Source organism: Macrobrachium rosenbergii, chromosome 5 (genome assembly GCF_040412425.1).
Source record: "Macrobrachium rosenbergii isolate ZJJX-2024 chromosome 5, ASM4041242v1, whole genome shotgun sequence".
Classification (NCBI taxonomy): Eukaryota; Metazoa; Arthropoda; class Malacostraca; order Decapoda; family Palaemonidae; genus Macrobrachium; species Macrobrachium rosenbergii.
The window spans coordinates 67,654,083-67,661,114 of record NC_089745.1 but is presented as its reverse complement, the minus strand read 5'-3'; positions in this window follow the sequence as shown (position 1 = coordinate 67,661,114).

Sequence of the window (7,032 nt, the reverse complement as noted above, 5' to 3'; positions counted from 1 at the left end):
TTCCACTGGGCCGGCTGAAACGACTACAGCCGCCCGGCTACAGCCGGCCGGCTGTAGAAACAGACTCCTACAGTGCTATTATTATGTACCCTTTCCAATGACCCGTCTACAGCCGGTCTGTCGGCCAGGCTGCCCACCTCCCGACTCGAGCCGGCTGGGCAGCACTCTCTCCGAGCAGTCCAGCCGGCAGGTCGGTACGATTTTTCTGCGTTTCTTAACTCAGTAGTGTTGTTTTTCCAGTTTCGATTTGTGATGGATGATTTGAAATTAATAGAATTAGTTCGTAAGCATAAATGTTTGTACGATTCCAAAGATCAGTATTATAAGGATACACTTATAAGAGACAATGTGTGGAAAGAAATTTCAGAAGGAATGGAGCAAACACGTGAGTATTATATAATTTATTTGATATTATGGGTTACATTTTGATATCTAGTGAGTAGATAATTTAGTGTTTATCAGTTCTTGTAACATGATTCCTTTGCCATGAAACGGATCCATCAAGACTATTGAAATAATCAGTAAACCTGTCTCTTGTTGAAAACCCTTCAAAGGTTTCCAAACCACCACCTCTCTTATAGGTATGAGATTTTCTGTAGGCATATTATCCAGTTGTGGATTTCAAAAAAACAAACACAGTCCTTTTCTAGATATGCATCCCTTAGCATATTATGAAGACAACAAGCGGTCATTATTAAATTATCTGTGACATTTGGGTCGATTGCTATTGGCGTATAAAATACTCCGAAAGACTTGACACAATAAAGCAAATGAGTTTTCTGAAACCCCTGCGTGCGCGTGAAAGTCTATAGTTGAAAACGGCTTTTTTGAGTCCTGGCGAGCAACAATTCTGGAATAGGGTTTCATCATATGCGTTGACAGTTTGAATGCTTCATCTCCCACTATTACATGAGGTAACTCAAAATCCCTATTTACATGTCTGGGTGGAGGAAAAAAATCCTCATTTCGAATGAAGTTTCCTATATTAGATTTCTCAATTATACCGCTGTCTCCTTCTTTGCCAAAAGAGCCTATGTCAACCATTACAAATTTATAGTTAGCATCTACAAATGCAAGTAAAACTACAGAAAAATAATCTTTATAGTTAAAAAAATAAAGAACCGCTTCTTCCAGGACAAAATATTCTGAACGTGTTTGCCATCAACAGCTGAAATACAATTAGAAAATTCCATTTTCTTCAAACTCCTTAGCTATGTCTAGAGTTGATTTCCATTTAGGGTGAGGCATGAAAATAGGGGAAGTTTTTGACTACATACTTCCAAAACATGTTTCACAATTCGGCTGATGTAGCTACTTGATATCCGAAATGAAAATGACAATGAAGCGTAGATTCTCCAGTCGCCAGGAACCTGTAGCAAAGAGAAAAAATACCACAATTTTATCATGTGCTTCAATTAATTCCTTTATATTTTTTTACAGCTGAAGAATGTAAAAACGATGGGGAAACATTCGAGATACGTTCAGGAGACATAAGAAAAAACAAACTGCCTACAGGTTCATCTACGGCCCAAAAAGTTAGAAAATGGCATCTGGACGGATATTTAGAATTTTCTCAACCTAGTGGAGACTGAAAGAGAGTGAGTTAATTATGATATGAAAAAATATAACGATCAATTATTTGCGAATATATTTTCTATGCAAAAGTAAACATATGGGCAGAAAATGGGTGGGGGTTTAGTGTTTGTCTAGTGTATCTGCCTCAAGAGGCTATGTTGTTATTCAGAATTAAATTAATGCTTATTTATATGTTATAAAGCAAAGTAGGTGAACTTCAGAATTCTGTTTCAAGATTTTTATCATGTAGGTCTGTGCATTGTTATGGAATTCACAACGTGCCAAATTTTTTAATTACTTTAATAATGTTCTTGTTTCAGATCAGTCACTAATACACAAACAACGGACATTGAACCAGAAAAGACTGTAGAAGATGACCTGCAGGATGATCAGATTGCCGAAGAAAACGAAGGTATTGATGCTGAAGAAAACCTGCTGAAAGAAACAGTGGAGAAGAAAAAAGTAACGCGGATTTCAGGAAATAAAAGGAAAACATGTGACCTGATTCTAGAACAGGTTCAGAAGAATAGTAAAGAAAGACAAGCTTTATTTTTGAAGGCAATGGAAAAGCGGGAGCCAGACCATCCAGTGGACATTTTCTTCAAAAGCATGGCAGGGACCGTGAAGAACCTGTCCGCAGAACGTCAAGTTAGGGCAAAAATGCAAATTTCGCAAATTGTATGGCAAATGGAACTGGAAGAATGTGCTTCTCGGGAGTCGCCATTTCGTCTGTTCAGTCCTACAGCTCACCAGAACACCAACACCAAATTTTGATGACTCGGTGATTACAGATGCCCAAAATCCTTCCTCACAAACTCCTACAGATGCAGCAGCACACCAAATTTTGATAACTCAGCGGTGATGACAAGTGTCCAAAATCCTTCCTCACAAACTCCAACGTATAGTGATAATGAATTAAGTTTTCTGAACAATGTATCAGGAACACAGTTCCATTTAAATCAATGAGTTTTATGATGATTTTTTAGAAATGTTGTTGCATTTTGTTTTGTAGTAATTATTCTCATATAGAACTACAACTAGAAGTGCAAACCAAGTAACTATATAATTGGCTAGCAAAAAAATGTACTAAGCATTTAACAATTTTTTTGAAGTTTTTGTTATAATAGGAATATCCATTTAATTGCTACTAAATGGAAGTGAATCAATCAATTAATTAATTTAAACAATGTAACATTTTATTTGGTTTCTATTAGTTATATAAGAAATGGAAAAAGTCTCTTACCTGAGAGTTAGTCCCAATTTCTCAGCTGGGGTTATTGGATGTTTTATAAAATGGCTTGGTTTGCCAGATATTTCAGTTTCAATCAGTGAGAGAATGTAATTAAATTGAGCTATATTTACTCGGAAGAATTTTCTAAATATATATTCGTCCTTTAAAGGTGTCTTTCAATCAATATCCTTTGACATCCTTGTTCTTTTCGAGATGTGAAAAGTTCATGTGGAGATGACCTTTCTAACTCTGCTTGCATCACTAAACAACATTCTTCTTCTTCTTCCTCTTCCGCCAAGAGGTATTGAAGAAGTACGTCCTCACTTGCATGTGCCATTATTGAAAGTGACTCTACACCGGCCACAGTCGTTGTAATGGAATCTGTATCGACGGCTATAGCCCATCCGGTTATAGCCGTCGACTTTAGCCGGGCGGCTGTAGTCGTTTCAACCGGCCCAGTGGAAGGGCACCTTAAGTCGGGCATAAATCGTCGTGAATCATCATGCCTTCACGGACTTCACCGTCCTGTAGAAACCGTTAAATGGGGCGTGGCCTGAGTCATCGGCGACTGTTGCGTACGACTACGCACGTTCGTAATCTCATCTCAACATGCGCACTGCTGTCGTAAATGATCATTACGTAGGACGTCGTGGTGTCGCAATCTACTGATTTTTTGTTTTTTGTTTTTGAGGCCCGAGGCCCACGCAGCCGCGTCGTAATGAGCAAATTACGACTGTCTTGAATTGTCAGTGTGCGACGCCGGCATAATTTAAAATTAAAATGACAGAAGCTATAAAAATTCGTATCCAGACCTGTAAAAGTATCTTCCCTATAAATGCCTGTATAAAGCCTTGTTCATTTCTAGCGACCAGAACATCCATGAATGGTACTTGGTGTTGAGTATTAATATAGTCTAAAAAAGAGTCGGCATTAAAATCACGTTTGAATAGAGTGAACGTGTCATCGACGTAACGTTTGTAAAACAAGGGGTGGAAAGAAAGAGTGCAACTATCCAGCATTCCAGTGCCTGCTCTTCCAGAGAGCTCATAAAGATATTGGCGAACACCCGTCTATGCACAATGTCATTAAAAATAAAGCCGGTGTCCAGCACGGCCAATTCTAAAAATTGTTAAAATAACGTCCTGTTAAAATTATGAAATAAAACATCACCACTGGAAAAAAACCTATTTAGAATAGGCCAATTTCGATGGTCTCTCCCACAGGGACGTTTGTGAATAGAGATTCTACGTCCAGGCTAACCATCTTTAAGTCAGAATCCTCTTTAATGATGTCATCTTTAAACCTAGCCGAGCTCCTTATAGAGTAAGAATTTATGGCTAAGGGTTCTAATATTGGTACAAGGTACCTAGTTATTTTATAATTTGCTCTATTCATTAAAGAGAGAATAGGCCGCATTGGGGTAACTACCTCTGAGCAAACCATATACATTACTCCATATGACGAACTGTGACAAAAAGATTTTGGTAGGTGCGTTCGTCTATGACACTGCTTTGTTTTAATATACTTAAAAATCTGTTTGCTCTTATCCTCCGTTTTGATGATATGGTCTGGAGAACCTGTTTTTTTTCGAATTTTAATATGGAAAGTATATTAAACAACCGAACAAAATTCGAAAAAATAGGTTCTCGAGACCTAAATAATATATTCTCTAGAACTTGGTAATAACCATAAACTTGTAAAAGACCCATGTTACTTTTTTCGTCGTCAGATTAAATAAGTTTCAATTCACTTTTTCATCGCCTGTTGAAGGAGTTTCGTTCAACCCTTTCATCGTCAAAATAAATAAGTTTCATTTCAGTTTTTCATCATCAGATTAAAGGAGTTTCTACTACTGGTGAGAAGTTGTTTCTTTTACCATCTCGTCTAAAAACAACAGAATGAAAGTCAGAAATGGTCAGTTCTATCCCTATCGGTAAAAAGAAAAAAAAGCTACTAACTAGGAATTCACGCCGCTAAGTTTTGAGCACTTAAAAGATCAAGATAAACAACCTAGCTTGATGAACATCCCTTCAAAGTTCCAACCACTACGTTGATAAAGTCGAATATATTGCACATAACTGGCAAGTGTCCGAGACCGTGCGTGCAGTATTGCCAATATGTTGGATTTTACGCTAGGTCTAGAGTATTGCCTTCAGAACTAACGTAAAATTTGCTCTAGCGTAAAATCTGGAGTAGAGCAATAATTTCTTAGCGAATTTCTAGCGTATTCACATGAATATACTTTCCAATTCTAATATCATTTTCAATATGTCCTATACTTTTTTGTTTACTCGGTCGATTGCACCATCGTAGCTCAGGTCCTATACTTACCTACCAGTTAAAGTTCCCGGAATTAACACAATCTCCCAATCCCTCCTCCCCTCCTTCCGAGTCTGAACATGGAAAGGAAAAGTACGAATGACAAACTAGGATAGGAATTGAACGAGACATTTTTTATAGAACAAAATTTGCGCCTGCGTTGATACATGAATTACCGCGAGTTTCATTCTCCGCTATCTCTGTGAGAGGGTTCGAAAGAAAGAGCAGGAAGACAAGTACTACTAGTTTATTGATGTTGTTTCAGATTTAGCTGGCCTTGTGCCAGCACGGCTCTGCTCCTAGAGCAGCCCGTAAAGTTTATTGATTTTTTATTAAGCTGGCCTTATGCCAGCACGGGCTCTTGCTCATAGAGCGACCCGCTTATAAAGCGGCGTGCGGGCGTCGGCGTATACGCGGACGTCAGTACAAAGTTTACAAGTGACCCGAGGTCAAAACTATTTCTCTACACAAAACAGGACAGGTGCATATAGATAACAGGATGATCAAGAACAGTTGATTAGACATAAAAATACTCTGACACATATACTATGTATAAGGGCAAATGAACAGGTAATAAATGCACAAACTACAATAATGATAATAAGGCTGAGTACTGTGACCTCGGGTCAGCTGTGAAGGCATCGTAGAAAACGGGAGGTTCATCATAGAGAACCTGTTGGGCCGGGACTTTACATCTCCATGGATTTCAGTTTGGACAGAGACCATAAATGAATATTGCAAAGTCTTTCAATAGTGTTCGTTAGTGCCAGTTGTTAGAATATTAAACTTTTATTTATGATGCATTGGTAATGTTGATTATACGCTTGGGTACAGTCATTTGTTTTTACCCATAATTCTTACGATATGCGTGGCATGACGCCGCCTCAAGTAGTGTAACCGGCAAGTGCATGGCCGAGGGTACTCTGTACTGCAGTATCTTCCACATTCTCCATTAAAGTGACTCATTTATGTAGTGATCGCTTTTATTTAATCCACCATCATGTCCTCTGCGGTCACAGGTTATGGGCCCAGCTCAAGCAAGAGGAAGTTGTATTTTGATGGTGATGAGGAGAAATATGAAATGTGGGAGATAAAATTTCTAGCCCATCTGAGACTTCGAAAACTTACCTAGACGAAAGTGAAGATCGAACTTCAGCGGAATTCATCGCTAGAAATGCTGATATTTTTGCCGAGATCGTTCAAGTTCTAGATGATAAGAGCCTCCAATTAATAATGAGAGATGCAGTCAACGATGGAAGAAAAGCATTAGAGATTCTACGGGACCATTACCGAGGTACTAGAAAACCAAGAATCATTTCCCCTCTACACGGAGTTGACGTCACTGAAAATGAGAGGAAAGAATGTGTGAAGGACTATTTTCTTCGAGCGGAGGCAGCCGCTACTTCGTTAAAGAAATGGCTGGTGAAACGATCAGCGACAACCTTCTTATTGCTATGGTGTTGAAGGGTCTTCCAGAGGAATTTAATACTGTTGTTATGCAGAAGGATAGTGAGCCTACGTTTCTGGAATTCAAGTCTCTACTACGGAGTTACGAAGAAAGCCTGAGGAGCCGAGAGGCACATAGCCCTAATGTGAAGAGTGAGAACGTCCTTAAGGTGAATTATAAGAAGAATCCTGATTTTCAGTATGGTGGGTCTGCCAGTGGCTCATCAGTAAGATGTTATTCATGTGGTAAGCCTGGACATAAGTCTTTCGGAGTGTAAGTTGAAGAAAGACAGAGGTAAGTGGTGCAAAGAATGCAAAACCATAACACACAATTTTGATGAATGTAGAAAGGCTAATAGGCCTACTAGATTTTCTAGTGCAACTGTGAATGTTTGTAAGCCTAGATCCACTAATAATTATAGTGATGAAGAATTTTGTTTCAAAATGAGTTGCTCTGTTGA